Below are 18345 nucleotides of genomic sequence, written 5' to 3'. Positions count from 1 at the left end.
AGCAGTTTCATAGAAAGCTTCTTTCCAGTTTTTGTCTGAGGCTATTTCCTTTTTCTCCATAGGTGTCAACACGCTCCTGAATATCGTTTGGTACCTATTTCTACAAAATGGTTTCCCCGATGCTGTATGAGAAGAAAGGTATACCTCTGTGAGTGGAATGCACACGTCACAAGGCAGCTCTTCTGAAATCTTTCCAGTTTCTATGGGAAGATATTTCCGTTTTCATCATAAGCCTCAAAGCACTCCAAAAATATCTTTGCACACAAAACACAGTGTTAGAGTACTGCTCAATGAAAAGAGAAGTTGAACTCTGTGATTAGAATACACATGACACAGAGCTGTTTCAGAGAAAACTTCTTTCCAGTTTTTATCTGAGGATTTTTTTAAAGCATATTCTAAAGAGCGTTCCCAAATGTCCTTTCTCAGGATCCACAGAAACAGTGATTTCAAACTGCTCAATCCAAAGAATGATTTAACTCTATGAGATGAATACACACATCACAAAGCAGTTGCTCAGAAAGCTTCTTTCCAGTTTTCATAGGAAGACAGTTCCTTGTTCACCACAAGTCTCCAGGCACCACTAAATATCCCTTTGCAGATTCCTCAAAGATAGAGTTTTCAAACTGAGCAACATAGAGTAAGTTTTAACACTGTGAAATGAATGCACATATCAGAGAGCAGCTTCTTTGAAAGCTTCTTTCTGGGCTTTATTTGAGGATAGTTCACTTTTTGCCATAGTCTTCAATGCGATCTGAAATATCACGTTTTCGGTTTTAAAGGAACAGTGTTCAAACACTGCCTTAGGAGAAAAGAGGTATAACTCCCTGAGTGGAATGCACATATCACAAAACTGTTTCTCAGAAATCTTCTCCCTGGTTTTTATCTGAAGATATTTCTTATTTCTCCATAGGTCAGAATTTGCTCCCGAATGTCCCTTCATGGATCCGTACATGACGGAGTTTCCAAGCTGTGTAATGTAAAGAAAGCTTTATCTATGTAAGGTGAATTCACACAGCACAGAGCAGTTTAACAGAAAGCTTCTTTTCAGTTTTTGTCTGAGGCTATTTCCATTTTCACCATAGGCGACAATACGCTCCCGAATATCCCTTGTTTCCCTTTTGTCCAAAAAGGTATCCCCAATGCTGTATGAGAAGACAGGTATAGCACTGTGAGTGCAATGTACACGTCACAAAGCAGTTCCTTGGATAGCTTCTCTCCAGTGTCTATCTGTGCATATTTCTTTTCTCACTTTGAGACTCAAAGCATTTCCGAATACCCCTTCGCACGCTAAACCTAAACAGTGTTAGAAAATTCTTCAAATAAAAGGGAAGCTTAAGTGAGCGAGAGGAATTCACATGACCCATAGCTGTTTCACAGAAATCTTCCTTCTGGATTTCATCTGAGGATATTTCTTTCTCCATATTCCAAAGAGCGATCCCAAATGTCCTTCCTCAGATACTACTGAAACAGTGATTTCAAACTGCTCAATCCAAGGAATGGTTTAACTCTATGAGATGAATGCACATATCACAAAGCAGTTGCTCAGAAAGCTTCTCTCCAGCTTTCATTGGAAGACATTTCCTTGCTCACCACAGGCCACCGGGGTGCCACTTAATATCCCTTCGCAGATTCCTCAAAGATAGAGTTTCCAAACTGTACAATGTAGAGTACGCTTTAATTCTTTGAAATGAATGCACATATCAGAGAGCAGTTTCTTGGGATGCTTCTTTCTGCGTTTTATTTGAGGATATTTCACTTTTCGCCATAGTCTTCAATGCACTCTGAAATAACACTTTTTCATTTTTACAGGAACGGTGCTCAAACACTGCCTTATGAGAAAAGAGGTATAATTCCCTGAGTGGAATGCACACATCACAAAGCAGTTTCACAGAAAACTTCTCTCCAGTTTTTATCTGAAGATATTTACTTTTTCACCATACGCCTGAATGTTCTCAAGAATGTCCCTTTGTGAATCTGTCCATGAGGGAGTATCCAAACTGCGTAAAGAAGGAAAGTTTTATCTCTTTGAGATGAATAAACATATCCATCACAAACCAGTTTCACAGAAAGGTTCTCTTCTGTTTTTGTCTGAGGATGCTTACTTTTCCACCATAGCCATCCATATAATCCTGAATGTCCCTTGGTAGCTTTTTTTCAAAAAGGGATTCCCCAATCCTCTTTGAGAAAAAAGGCATAAATCTGTGAGTGGAATGCACACATCATAAAGCAGTTCCTCGGAAAGCTTCTCTCCAATTTCTATTCCAACATATTTCCTTTTTCACCGTAAGCCTCAAAACACTCCTGAATATCCCTTTGCAGACTAAACACAGTGTTAGAATACTGCTCCCTGAAAAGAGAAGCTTAACTGTGCAAGTGGAATTCACACGACATAGAGCAGTTTCACAGAAAGCTTCCTTCTGCTTTTTATTTGAGGGTATTTCTTTCTATATATTCTAAAAAGCGTTCCCAAATGTCCTTCTTCAGATTCCACAAAAACAGTGATTTCAAACTCCCCAATTCAAAGAATGGATTAACTCTATGAGCTGAATACACACATCACAAAGCGGTTGCTCGGAAAGCTTCTCTCCAATTTTCATTGGAATACGTTTCCTTCTTCACCACCAGCTTCCAGGAGCCACTTAATATCCCTTCACAGATTCCTCAAAGATAGAGTTTCCAAACTCGGTAACGGACAGTAATCTTTAACTCTGTGAAGTGAATGTACATGTCAGAGAGCAGTTTCTTGGAATGCTTCTTTCTGGTTTTATTTGAGGATATTTCACTTTTCGCCATAGTTTTCAATGCACTCCAAAATAACACTTTTTCATTTTTACAGGAACCGTGCTCAAACACTGCCTTATGAGAAAAGAGATATAATTCCTTGAGTGGAATGCACATATCACAAACCAGTTTCTGAGAAAGTTTCTCTCCAGTTTTTATCTGAAGATATTTCATTTCTCACCATATGCCTGAATGTGTTTAAGAATGTCCCTTTGCGGATCTGTCCATGAGGGAGTATCCAAACTGCATAATATAAGGAAAATTTTATCTCTTTGAGATGAATAAACATATCCATCACAAACCAGTTTCACAGAAATTTTCTCTCCAGTTTTTGTCTGAGGATGCTTACTTTTCCACCATAGCCATCCATATACTCCCAAATGTCCCTTGGTAGCTTTTTCTCCAAAAGGGATTCCCCAATCCTCTATGAGAAAAAAGACATAAATCTGTGAGTGGAATGCACATATCACAAAGCAGTTCCTCGGAAAGCTTCTCTCCAGTTTCCATCCAAACATATATCTTTTATCACCACAAGCCTCAAAGTGCTCCCGAATATCCCTTCGCAGAATAAACACAGTGTTAGAATACTGCTCCCTGAAAAGAGAAGCTTAACTGTGCAAGTGGAATTCACACAACATAGAGCAGTTTCACAGAAAGCTTCCTTCTGCTTTTTATCTGAGAGTATTTCTTTTTCCACATATTCTAAAGAGCATTCCTAAATGTCCTCTCTCAGGTCCACAGAAACAGTGATTTCAAACTGCTAAACTGAAAGAATGATTTAACGCTATGAAATGAATACACACATCACAAAGCAGTTGCTCAGAAAGCTTCTCTTCAGTTTTCATCGGAAGATGTTTCCTTGCTCACCACAAGTCTCCAGGCACCATTTAATATCCCTTCACAGATTCCTCAAAGACAAAGTTTCCAAACTGGGCAATGTAGAGTAAACTTTAACTCTGTGTAATGAATGCACATGTTTGAGAGCACTTTATTGGAACGCTTCTGTCTGGGTTTTATTTGAGGATATTTCACTTTGTGCCATAGTCTTCAATGTGCTCTGAAATATCACTTTTTTTGATTTACAGAAACAGTGTTCAAACACTGCTTTATGAGAAAAGACTTATAACTCCCTGAGTGGAATGCACACATCGCAAAGAAGTTTCTCAGAAAACTTCTCTCCAGTTTTCATCTGAAGATATTTCTTTTTTCACTGTAGGCCTGAACGTGCTCCCGAATGTCCCTTTGTGGATCCGTCCATGACGGAGTTTCCAAGCTACATTAAGTAAAGAAAACTTTATTTATGTGAGATGAATAAAAAGAGCAAAAAGCAGATTCACAGAAATCTTCTTTCCAGTGTTTATCCAAAGATATTTCCTTTTTCACCATAGTCTTGAATGTGCTCCCAAAAGTCTTTTCAAGATTCCGTCCATGAAAGAATTTCCAAGCTGCATAATGTAAAGAAAGGTATGTGAGATGAATACACATATCACAGAGCAGTTTCACAGAAAGCTTCTTCCCAGTTTTTGTCTGAGGCTTTTTCCCTTTTCACCATTGGCATCAATATGCTCCCGAATATCACTTGGTATCTTTTTGTCCAAAAGGGTTTCCCCGATGCTGTATAAGAAGAGAGGTAAAACACTGTGAGGGAAATGCACACGTCACAAAACAGTTCTTCAGAAAACATCTCTCCCGTTTCTATCTGAACATATTTCCTTTTTCAACATAAACCTCAAAGGGCTCCTGAAAATCCCTTTGCACCCTAAACATAAACAGGGTTAGAAAACTTCTCAATGAGGTACGTTCCATCAATACCGTATTTACTGAGCGTTTTTAGCATGAAGGGCTGTTGAATTTTGTCAAAAGCCTTTTCTGCATCTATTGAGATAATCATGTGGTTCTTGTCTTTGTTTCTGTTTATATGCTGGATTATGTTAATTGATTTGCGAATGTTGAACCAGCCTTGCATCCCAGGGATGAAGCCCACTTGATCATGGTGGGAACCTACAAAGAACTCAAACAAATTTACAAGAAAAAAACAAACAACCCCATCAAATAGTGGGCAAAGGATATGAACAGACATTTCTCAAAAGAAGACATTCATACAGCCAACAGACACATGAAAAAATGCTCATCATCACTGGCCATCAGAGAAATGCAAATCAAAACCACAATGAGATACCATCTCACACCAGTTAGAATGGCGATCATTAAAAAGTCAGGAAACAACAGGTGCTGGAGAGGATGTGGAGAAATAGGAACACTTTTACACTGTTGGTGGGATTGTAAACTAGTTCAACCATTATGGAAAACAGTATGGCGATTCCTCAAGGATCTAGAACTAGATGTACCATATGACCCAGCCATCCCATTACTGGGTATATACCCAAAGGATTCTAAATCATGCTGCTCTAAAGACACAAGCACACGTATGTTTATTGCAGCACTATTCCCAATAGCAAAGACTTGGAATCAACCCAAATGTCCATCAGTGACAGACTGGATTAAGAAAATGTGGCACATATACACCATGGAATACTATGCAGCCATAAAAAAGGATGAGTTTGTGTCCTTTGTAGGGACATGGATGCAGCTGGAAACCATCATTCTTAGCAAACTATCACAAGAACAGAAAACCAAACACTGCATGTTCTCACTCATAGGTGAGAACTGAACAATGAGATCACTTGGACTCGGGAAGGGGAACATCACACACCGGGGCCTATCATGGGGAGGGGGGGAGGGGGGAGGGATTGCATTGGGAGTTATACCTGATGTAAATGACGAGTTGATGGGTGCTGACGAGTTGATGGGTGCAGCACACCAACATGGCATAAGTATACATATGTAACAAACCTGCACGTTATGCACATGTACCCTAGAACTCATAGTATAATAATAATAAAAAAAAAAAGAAAACTTCTCAATGAAAAGAGAGGCTTAACTGAGTGAGAGGAATTACAATCACACAGAGCAGTTTCACAGAAAACTTCCTTCCGGATTTTACTTGAGGATATTTCTTTCTACGTATTCCAAATGTCCTTCCTCAGATTCCATAGAAACAGTGATTTCAAACTGCTCAATCCAAAAAATGATTTAACTCTATGAGATGAATACACACGTCAAAAAGCAGTTGCTCAGAAAGCTTCTCTCCAATTCTCAGCTGAAGACATTTCCTTGCTCACCACAGGCCTCCAGTCACCAATTAATATCCCTTTGCAGATTGCTCAAGAGAGAGTTTCCAAACTGGGCAACGTAGAGTAAGCTTTATAACTGAGAAATAAATGCACACATAAGAGAGCATTTTCTTGGATCACTTCTTTCTGGGTTTTATTTGAGGATATTTCACTTTTTGCCATAGTCTTTAAAGCTCTCCAAAATATAACTTTTTCGGTTTTACAGGAACAGTGGTCAAACGCTGCTTTATGAGAAAAAAGGTATAACTACCTGAGAGGAATGTACACATTACAAAGCAGTTTCTCGGAGTTTCTCTCCTGTTTTTATTTGTAGATATCTCCTTTTTCACCACAGACCTGAATGTGCTCCCGAATGTCCCTTCATGGATCCGTCCATGACGGAGTTTCCAACTGTGTAATATAAAAAGTTTTTATTTATGTGAGATCAATAAGGATATCTATCATAAAGCAGTTTCACAGAAAACTTCTTTCCACATTTGTCTGATGATATTTCCTTTTTCACCATAGTGCTCCATAAACTCCCGAATGTCCCATGGTAGCTTTTTCTCCAAAAGAGATTCCCCATTGCTCTATGAGAAAAAAGGTAAAACTCTGTGAGTGGATTGCACACGTTGCAAAGCAGCTCCTCGGAAAGCTTGTCTCCAGTTTGTATCAGAAAATATTTCCGTTTTCACCATAAGCCCCAAAGTGATCTTGAATATCCCTTCACAGACTAAAGAAAAACAGTGATAGAATACTGTTCAATGAGAAGAGAAGCTGAACTGTGTTAGTGGAATTCACGTGACACACACCAGTCTCACAGAATGCTTCCTTCTGGTTTTTACCTGAGGGTATTTCTTTTTCAGCATATTCTAAAGAGCGTTCCCATATGTCCTTTCTCAGGTTTCACAGAAACAGTGATTTCAAACTGCTCAATCCAAAGAATGGTTTAACTCTATGAGAAGAATACACACATCACCAAGCAGCTGCTCAGAAAGCTTCTTTCCAGTTTTCAAGCTTCTTTCCAGTTTTTCTTGCTCAAAATAGGCCTACTGGAGCCAAGTAATGTCCATTCGCAGATTCCTCAAAGACAGAGTTTCCAAAGTGGGCAATGTAGAGTAAATTAACTCTGTGTAATAAATGCAAATATCAGAGAGCAGTTTATTGGAACAATTCTCTCTGGGTTTTATTTGAGGATATTTCACTATTCGCCGTAGCCTTCAATGCGCTCTGTAATATCACTTTTTTGGTTTTACAGGAACAATAGTCAAACACTGCCTTATGAGAAAAGAGGTACAACTCCCTAAGTGGAATGCACACGTCACAAAGCAGTTTCTCAGAAAGCTTCTCTCCAGTTTTAATCTGAAGATATTTCCATTTTCAACATAGGAATGAATGTACTCCTGAATCTTCCTTCGCGGATCTGTCCATGATGGAGTTTCTAAACTGTGTAATATAAGAAAAATTTTATCTATGTGAGATGAATAAACATATCTATCAAAAAACAGTTTCACAGAAAGCTTCTTTCCAGTTTTTGTGTGAGGATATTTCCTTTTTCACCATAGCCATCCACATACTCCCGAATGTCCCTTGGTAGCTTCTTCTCCAAAAGGGATTCCCCAGAACTATGAGAAGAAAGGTATAATTCTGTGAGTGGAATGCACGTGTCACAAAGCAGCTCATCGGAAACCTTCTATCCAGTTTCTATCTGAATATTTTCTTTTTCACCATAAGCCTCAAAGTGCTCCCAAATATCCCTTCACAGACTAAACTAAAACAGTGTTAGAATACTGCTCAAAGAAAAGAGAAGCTTAACTGTGCAAGCAGAATTCATGCTACCCAGAATAGTTTCACAGAAAGCTTCCTTCTGGTTTCTATCTGAGGTTATTTCATTTTCAGGATATTCCTAAAGAGCGTTTCCAAATGTAGTTTCTCAGATTCCACAGAAACAGTGATTTCAAACTGCTCAATCCAAAGAATGATTTAACTCTATGAGATGAATACAAACATCACAAAAAGGATGATCAGAAAGCTTCTCTCAAATTTTTGATGGAAGGCAGTTCCTTGCTCACCACAGGCCTCCGGCTGCCACTAAATATCCCTTCACAGAATCCTTAAAGACCAACTTTCCAAACTAGGAAATGTAGAGTTAGCTTTAACTCTGTGAAATGAATGGACATGTCAGAGAACAGTTTCTTGGAATGCTTCTTTCTGGTATTTATTAGATGACATTTCACTTTTCACTTTAGTTTACAATGTGCTCCAATTATCACTTTTTTAGTTTTACAGGAACAGTGTTCAAACAGTGCCTTATGAGAATGAAGGTATAACACCCTGAGTGGAATACACACATCACCAAGCAGTTACTCAAAAAACTTCTCTCCAGTTTGTATCTGATGATATTTCCTTTTTCACCATAGGCCCGAATGTGATCCCGAATATTCCTTTGCAGATCCATCCATGACGGAGTTTCCAAGCTGTGTAATGTAAAGAAAGCTTTATCTATGTGAGATGAATAAATATAGCAAAAACCAGATTCACAGAAAACTTCTTTCCAGTTTTTTTCTGCAGATATTTCCCCTTACACCATAGTCCTGAATGTGCTCCCAAATGTCCCTTTGTGTATCCATCCATGACAGAGTTTCCAAGGTACATAATGTGAAGAAAGCTTTATCTATGTGATGTGAATACACGTATCAAAGAGCAGTTTCATAGAAAGCCTTTTTCAAGTTTTTGCCTGAGGCTATTTCCCTTTTCACCATAGGCATCAACATGCTCCTGAATATCACTTGGTACCTTTTCCTCCTAAAGGGTTTCTCCGGTGCTGTATGAGAAGAGAGGTAAACCCTGTGAGCACAATGCACACATCACAAAGCAGTTCCTCAGAAACTTCTCTCCAGTTTCGGTCTGAACATATTTCCTTCTTCACCAGAAGCCTCAAAACACTCCCGAATATCCCTTCACATGCTAAACATAAACAGGTTTACAAAACTGCTCAATGAAAACAGAGGCTTACTGAGTGAGAGGAATTAAGAAGGCAAGGAGCAGTTTCACAGAAAGCTTCCTTCTGGATTTTACCTGAGGATATTTCTTTCTCCATATTCTAAGGAGCATTCCCAAATGTTCTTCCTCAGATTCAACAAAAACAGTGATTTCAAACTGTTCAATCCAAAGAATGGTTTAACAATATGAGACGAATACACACATCACAAAGCAGTTGCTCAGAAAGATTCTCTCCAGTTTTCATCGAAAGATGTTTCTTTCTCACCACAAGCCTCCGGGGGCCACTTAATATCCCTTCAGAAATTCCTCAAAGACAGAGTTTCCAAACTGGGCAACGTAGAGTAAGCTTTATCTCTGTGAAATGAATGCACAAATCAGAGAGTACTTTTTTGGGAGGCTTCTTTCTGGGTTATATTTGACGGTATTTCACTTTTCACGATAGTCTTCAATGCGCTCCGAAATATCACTTTTTTGGTTTGACAGGAAAAGTATTCAAACCCTACCTTATGAGAGAAGAGGTATAAATCCCTGAGTGGAATGCACACATCACAAAGCAGTTTCTCAGAAAGCTTCTATCCAGTTTTTATCTGAAGATATTTCCTTTTACACTATTGGCCAGAAGGTGCTCTGAATGACCCTTCACGAATCCGTCCATGACAGCATTTCAAAACTGCATAATAGAAAGAATATTTTATCTATGTTAGATGAATGAACATATCTATCACAAAGCAGTTTCACAGAAAGCTTCTTTCCAGTTTTTGTCTGAGGATATTTCCTTTTTCACCATAGCCATCCATATACTCCCGAATGTCCCCTGGCAGTTTTTTCTTCAAAAGAGATTCCGCAATGCTCTATGAGAAAAAAGTATAACTCTGTGAGTTGAAAGCACACATCACAATGCAGTTCCATGGAAATCTTCTCTCCAGTTTCTATCTGATGATATTTCCATTTTCACCATAAGCCTCAAAGTGCTCCTGAGTATCCCTTTACTGACTAAACTAAAACAACGTTAGAATACTGCTCAATGAATACAAAAGCTTAACTGTGTGAGTGTAATTCACATGATAGAGAGCAGTTTCACAGTAAGTTTCTTTCTGGTTTTTACTGGAGGGTATTTTTTTTTCAGCATTTTCTTAAGAGCGTTCACAAATGTCCTTTCTAAGTTCCACAGAAAGAGTGATTTCAAACTGCTCCAACCAAAGAATGATTTAACTCTATGAGATGAATAAACACATCACAAAGCAGTTGCTCAGAAAGCTTCTCTCCATTTTTCAAAGGAAGACATTTCCTTGCTCGCCACAGGCCTCCAGTCGCTTCTTAATATCCCTTCACAGAATCCTCAAAGACAGACTTTCCAAACTGGGAAATGTAGAGTAAGCTTTAAGTCTGTGAAATAAATGGACGAGTCAGAGATCAGTTTCCTGGAATGCTTCTTTCTGGGTTTTATTGAACAACATTTCACATTTCACCATAGTCTTCAATGTACTCCAAATATCACATTTTTAGTTTTATAGGAACAGTGTTCCAAAAGTACCTTATGAGAAGAAAGGTATAACTTACTGAGTGGAATGCACACATCACCAAGCAGTTTCTCAGAAAGCTTCTCTCCACTTTTTATCTGACCATATTTCCTTTTTCACCATAGGCCTGAATGTGATCCCGAATATCCCTTTGCGGATCCGTCCATCACAGAGTTTCCATGCTGCATAATGTAAAGAAAGCTTTATCTATGTGAAATGAATAAACATAGCAAAAAGCAGATTCACAGAATGCTTCTTTCCCGTTTTTATCTGAAGATATTTGCTTTTTCACCATAGTCCTGAATGTGTTCCCGAATATCCCTTTGCGGATCCACCCTTGACAGAGTTTCCAAGCTGCGAAATGCAGAGAAAGATTTATTTACATGAGATGAATACACATATCTAAGAACAGTTTTGCAGAAAGGGTTTCCTAGATACTGTATGAGAAAAGAGGTATAAAACTGTGAGTGGAATGCACATGTCACAATGCAGCACCTCGGAAAGCTTCTCTCCAGTTTCTATCAGAACATATTTCCATTTTCACCATAAGCCTCAAAGTGTTCCCGAACATCCCTACTCACGTTAAACATAAACAGTGTTGGGAAACTGCTTAATGAAAGGTGAAGCTTAACGGGTGAGTGGAATTCACACGACACAGAGCAGTTTCACAGGAAGCTTGCTTCTAGTTTTTATCTGAAGGTATTGGTTTTTCAGTGTATTCTAAAGAACGTTCACAAATTTCCTTTCTCAGATCCTACAGAAACAGTGATTTCAAACTGCTCCATCCAAAGAACGATTTAACCCTACGATTTGAATACACACATCACAAAGCAGTTGCTCAGAAAGCTTCTCTCCAGTTTTCAATGGAAGACATTTCCTTGCTCAACACAGGCCTCAGGGTGCCACTTAATATCCCTTCGCATATTCCTCAAAGATGGAGTTTCCAAACTGGGCAATGTAGAATAAGTTTTAACTCTGTGACATGAATACACATATCAGAGAGCAGTTTCTTGGAATGGTTCTTTCTGGGTTTTATTTGAGGATATTTCACTTTTCGTCGTAGTCTTCAATGTGTTCTGAAATATCACTTTTTTGGTTTTACAGGAACAGTGTTTAAACACTGCCTTATCAGAAAAGAGGTATAAATCCCTGAGTAGAATGCACACATCACAAAGCAGTTTCTCAGAAAGCTTCTCTCCAGTTTTTATCTGAAGAGATTTCCTTTTTCACCATAGGCCTGAATGTGCTCCCGAATGTCCCTTCACAGAACAATCCATGACGGAATTTCCAAACTGCATAGTATAAATAAAGTTTTATCTATGTGAGATGAATAAATATACCTATCACAAAGCAGTTTCACAGAAATCTTCTTTCCAGTTTTTGTCTGAGCATATTTCATTTTTAACCGTAGCTGTCCATATACTCCCAAATGTCCCCGGTAGCCTTTTCTCCAAAAGAGATTCCCTAATCCTCCATGAAAAGAAAGGTATAACTCTGTTAGTAGAATGTCCACATCACAAAGCACCTCCTCAGAAAGCTTCTCTCCAGTTTCTATCTGAAGATATTTCCATTTTCACCATAAACCACAAAGCGCTACCGAGTATCCCGTCACAGACTAAACAAACACAATGGTACAATACAGCTCAATGAAAAAAGAAGCTTAACAGTGCATGTGGAATTCACACAATCCAGAGCAGTTTCACAGGAAGCTTACTTCTGGTTTTCATCTGAGGGTATTGCATTTTCAGCATATTCTAAAGAGGGTTCCCAAGTGTCCTTTCACAGATTCCACAGAAACAGGGATATCCAATGCTCTATCCAAAGAATGATTTAACTCCATGAGATAAATACACACATCACACAGAAGTTACTCAGAAAGCTTCTCTCCAGTTTTCAATGGAAGACATTTCCTTACTCACCATGGACCTCCGGGAGCCACCTAATATCCCTTTGCAGATTCCTCAAAGACAGAGTTTCCAAACTGGACAATGTAGAGAAAGCTTTGACTCTGTGAAATGAATGCAAATATCAGAGAGTAGTTTCTTGGAACGCTTCTTTCTGGTTTTTATTTGAGGCTATTTCACTTTTCATCATAGTGTTCAATGCTCTCCAAAATATCACTTTTTTGGTTCTACAGGAATGGTATTCATACACAGCCTTATGATAAAGAGGTATAATTCCCTGAGGGGGATGCACACATCACTAAGCAGTTTCTTAGAAATCCTGTCTCCAGTTTTTATCTGAAGATACTTCCTTTTTCACCATAGGACTGAATGTGGTCCTGAATTTCCCTTCACGGATCCATCCATGATGGAGATTCCAAACTGCGTAATTTAAGAAAGTTTTATCTATGTGAGATGAATAAATGCATATATCACAAAGTAGTTTCACAGAATGCTTCTTTCGAGTTTTTCTCTGAGGATATTTAATTTTCACAATAACCATACATATACTCGCGAATGTCCATTGGTAGCTTTTTATCCAAAAGGGATTCCCAAATCCTCTATGAATAGAAAGTTATACATCTGTGAGTGAAATACATACGTCACAAAGCAGCTCCTCTGAAAGCTTCTCTCAAGGTTCTATCTGAAGATATTTCCATTTTCACCATAAGCCTTATAGCGCTCCCGAATATCCCTTCGCAGACTAAACACAGTGTTAGAATACTGTTCAATGGGAAGACAAGTTGAACTGTGTGAGTGGAATTCACATGACACAGAGGAGTCTCACAGAAAGCTTCCTTTTGTTTTTTATCTGAGGGTATTTCCTTTTCAGCATATTCTAAAGAGTGTTCCCAAATCCTTTCTCAGGTTCCACAGAAACAGTGATTTCAAACTCTACAATCCAAAGAATGATTTAACTGTATGAGAATAATACACACATCACAGAGCAGCTGCTCAAAAAGCTTCTCTCCAATTTTCAACGAAAGACATTTCCTTTCTCACCACTCTTCTCCAGGAGCCACTTAATATCCCTTTGCAAAATCCTTAAAGACAGACTTTCCAAACTGGGAAATGTAGAGTAAGCTTTAACTCTCTGAAATGAATGCACATGTCAGAGAGCAGTTTCTTGGAACGCTTCTTTCTGGGTTTTATTTGAGGATATTTCACTTTTCACCATAGTCTTCAAAGCACTCCGAAATGTGACTTTTTTGGTTTTACAGGAACAGTGTTCAAACACTGCCTTATGAGAAAAGAGGTATAACTCCCTGAGTGAAATGCACACATCACAAAGCAGTTTCTTAGAAAGCTTCTATCTAGTTTTTATCTGAAGATATCTCCTTTTTCACCACATTTATGAATGTTCTCCTGAATGTCCCTTCGCAAATACTTCTATGACGATGTTTGACAACTGCGTAATAGAAAGAAAGTTTTATCTATGTCAGATGAATATATCTATCATGAAGCAGTTTCACAGAAAGCTTCTTTCCAGTTTGTGTCTGAGGATATTTCCTTTTTCACCATAGCCGTCCATGTACTCACGAATGTTCCTTGGTAGCTTTTTCTCCAAAAGGGATTCCCCAATCCTCTATGAGAAGAAAGGTATAATTCCGTGAGTGGAATGCACACATCACAAAGCAGCTCTTCGGATAGCTTCTCTCCAGTTTCTATCTGAAGATATTCCTTTTTTCACTGTAAGCCTCAAAGTGTTCCCAAATATCCCTTCACAGACTAAACAAAAACAGAGTAGAATACTGCTTAATGAAAACAGAAACTTAACTGTGCGAGTGGAATTCACATGACACAGAGTAGTTTCACAGAAAGCTTCCTTCTGATATTTATCGGAGGGTATTTCTTTTTCAGCATATTCTTAAGAGCGTTCCCAAATATCCTTTCTCAGGTTCCACAGAAAGAGTGATTTCAAACTCCTCAATCAAAAGAATGATTTAACTCTATGATATGAATACACACATCACAAAGCAATTGCTCAGAAAGCTTCTCTCCGCTTTTAACGGAAGACATTTCCTTGCTTGCCATAGGCCTCTGGTCACCGCTTAATATCTCTTTGCAGAATTCTCAAAGACAGTCTTTCCAAACTGGGAAATATAGAGTAAACTTTTACTCTGTGAAATGAATGGACACATCAGAGAGCAGTTTTTTGGAGTGCCTCTTTCTGGGTTTTATTGGATGACATTTCGCTTTCTGTCATAGTCTTCAAAGTGTTCCGAATAGCACTTTTTTAGTTTTACAGGAACAGTGTTCAAACAGTGCCTTATGACAAGAAAAGTACAACTCCCTGATTGGAATGCACACATCACCAAGCAGTTTCTCAGAAAGCTTCTCTCCAGTTTTTATCTGAAGATATTTCCTTTATCAACATAGGCCCAAATGTGATCCCGAATATCCCTTCGCAGATCCATCCATGATGGAGTTTTCAAGCTATGTAATGTAAAGAAAGCTTTATGTATGTGAGATGATTAAACACAGCATAAAGGGGATTCACAGAAAGCTTCTTTCCAGTTTTTATCTGAAGATATTTTCTTTTTCACCATAGCCCTGTAGTTGCTCCCGAATATCCCTTCATGGATCCGTCCATGACAGAGTTTCCAACTGCGTAATGTAAAGAAAGATTTATGTGAATACACATATCATAGAGCAGTTTCATAGAAAGTTTCTTTACACTTTTTGTCTGAGACTATTTCCCGTTTCACCATAGGCATCAACATGCTCCCGAATATCACTTGGTACCTGTTTCTCCAAAAGGGTTTCCCTGATGCTGTATGAGAAGAGAGGTATAACACTGTGAGTGGAATGCACACATCACATAGCACTTCGTCAGAAAGCCTCTCTCCAGTTTCAGTCGGAACATATTTCCTTTTCCACTGTAAGCTTCAAAGTGCTCCCGAATAATCCTTCACAAGCTAAACATAAACAGGGTTAGAAAACTGATGAATGAAAAGAGAGGCTTAACTGTGTGAGAGGAATTAAGATGATACAGAGCAGTTTCACAGAAAGCTTCCTTCTGTATTTTACCAGAGGATATTTCTTTCTCCATATTCTAAGGAGTGTTCCCAAATGTCCTTCCTCAGATTCCACAAAAACAGTGATTTCAAACTTCTCAATCCAAAGAATGCTTTAACTCAATGAAACGAATACGCACATCACCAAGCAGTAGCTCAGAAAGCTTCTCACCAGTTTTCATTGGAAGACGTTTCCTTGCTCACCAGAAGCCTCCGGGCACCACTTAGTAGCCCTTCACAGATTCCTCAAAGACAGAGTTTCAAACCGGGAAATGTAGTTTGAGCTTTAACTCTGTGAAATGAATCAACATATCAGAGAGCAATTTCTTGGAACGCTTCTTTGTGGATTTTATTTGAGGACATTTCACTTTTCACTGTAGTATTCAATGCACTACGAAATATCACTTTTTCGGTTTTACAGGAACAGTGTTCAAACACTGTCTTATGAGAAAAGAGGTGTAAGTCCCTGAGTTGAATGCACAAATCACAATGCAGTTTCTTAGAAAGCTTCTCTCCAGTTTTTATCTGAAGATATCTCCTCTTCCACCATAGGCCTGAATGTGCTCCCGAATATTCCTTCGCAGATCTGTCCTTGACAGAGTTTCCAAACTGTGTAATATAAGGAAAGTTCTATCTATGTGAGATGAATAAACATATCTATAGCAAAGTAGTTTCACAGAAATCATCTTTCCAGTTTTTGTCTGAGGATACTTCATTTTTGACCTTCGCCGTCCATATACTCCTGAATGTCCCTTGGTAGCTTTTTCTCCAAAAGGGATTCCCCAATCCTCTATGAGAAGAAAGGTATAATACTGTGAGTGGAATGCACAAGTCAAAAAGCAGCCCCTCAGAAAGCTTCTCTCCAGTTTCCATCTGATGATATTTCCTTTTTCACCGTAAGCCTCAAAACGCTCCCAATATCCCTTTGCAGACTAAACGAAAACAGTGTTAGAATGCTGTTGATTGAAAAGAGAAGCTTAACTGTGTGAGCAGAATTCACACCACACAGAGCAGTTTCACACAAAGCTTCTTTCTGGTTTCCATCTGAGGTTATTTCTTTCTCAGGATATTCTGAAGACCGTTCTGAAATGTCCTTTCTCAGATTCCACAGAAACAGTGATTCCAAACTGCTCAATCCAAAGAATGATGTAACTCTATGATATGAATACAAACGTCACAAATGAGTTGCTCAGAAAGATTCTCTCCAATTTTCAATGGAAGACAGTTCCTTGCTCGCCAAAGGCCTCCGGTTACTTCTTCATATCCCTTTGCAGAATTCTCAAAGACCGACTTTCCAAACTGGGAAATGTAGAGTAATCTTAAACTCTGTGAAACGAATGGACATGTCAGAGAGCAGTTTCTTGGAATGCTTCTCTCTGGATTTTATTTGATGACATTTCACTTCTCGCAATAGTCTTCAATGTGCTCCAAATATCACTTTTTTAGTTTTACAGGAACAGTTTTCAAACAGTACCTTATGGGAAGAAAGGTATAACTCCCTGACTGGAATGCACACATAACCAAGAAGTTTCTCAGAAAACTTCTCTCCAGTTTTTATCTGAGGATATTTCCTTTCTCACCATAGGACTGAATGTGATCCCGAATATCCCTTTGTGGATCCATTCATGACGGACTTTCCAAGCTGCGTAATGTAAAGAAAGCTGTATGTATGTGAGATGAATAAACATAGCAAAAAGCAGATTCACAGAAAGATTCTTTCCAGTTTTTATCTGAAGATATTTCCTTTTTCACCATAGTCCTGAATGTGCTCCCGAATGTCCCTTCACGGATCCGTCCATGACAGAGTTTCCAAGCAGTGTAATGTAAAGAAATCTTTATCTATGTGAAATGAAAACACATAGCACAGAGCAGTTTCACAGAAAGCTTCTTTCCAGTTTTTGTCTGAGGCTCTTTCCATTTTCCCCATATGCGTCAATATGCTCCCAAATATCCCTTGGTACCTTTCTCTCCAAAAGGGTTTAACCAATGCTGTATTAAAAGAGAGGTATCACACTGTGAGTGGAATGCACACGTCACAAAGCAGTTTCTCAGAAAGCTTCTCTCCAATTTTTTTTTTTTAAGAATTTTCCTTTTTCACCATAGGCTTGAATGTGCTTCCGAATGTCCCTTCGCGGAACCATCCATGACGGAGTTTCCAAACTGCATAATATAAAGAAAGTTTTATCTATGTGAGATGAATAAATATATCTATCACAAAGAAGTTTCACAGAAATCTTCTTTCCAGTTTTTTTCTGAGCATATTTCCTTTTTCACCATAGTTGTCCATATACTCATGAATGTCCCTTGGTAGCTTTTTCTTCAAAAGGGATTCCCCAATCCTCTATGAGAAGAAAGGCAGAACTCAGTGAGTGAAATGTGTACGTCACAAAGCACCTCCTCAGAAAGTTTCTCTCCAGTTTCTATCTGAAGATATTTCCATTTACAACATAAACCACATAGCCCTACCGAGTATCCCTTTGCAGACTAAACAAACACAATGGTACAATACAGCACAATGAAAAGAGAAGTTTAAGTGTGTGAGTGGAATTCACACAATCCAGAGTAGTTTCACAGAAAGCTTACTTTTTTATCTGAGGGTATTTCCTTTTCAGCATATTCTGAAAAGCATTCCTAAATATCCTTTCACAGATTCACAGAAACAGGGATTTCAAACTGGTCTATCCAAAAAATGATTTAACTTCATGAGATGAATACACACATCACAAAGCAGTTGCTCAGAAAGTTTCTCTCCAGTTTTCACCGGAAGACGTTTCCTTGCTCACCACAGGCCTCCGGGAGCCACTTAATATCCCTCCGCAGATTTCTCAAAGAGAGAGTTTCCAAACTGGACAACATAGGGAAAGCTTTAACTCTGTGAAGTGAATGCACATATCAGAAAACAGTTTCT

The sequence above is a fragment of the Chlorocebus sabaeus genome, chromosome 1, assembly GCF_047675955.1.
Source record: "Chlorocebus sabaeus isolate Y175 chromosome 1, mChlSab1.0.hap1, whole genome shotgun sequence".
Taxonomy (NCBI): domain Eukaryota; kingdom Metazoa; phylum Chordata; class Mammalia; order Primates; family Cercopithecidae; genus Chlorocebus; species Chlorocebus sabaeus.
The sequence above is the reverse complement of the archived record's forward strand: the minus strand, read 5'-3'. Positions refer to the sequence as shown.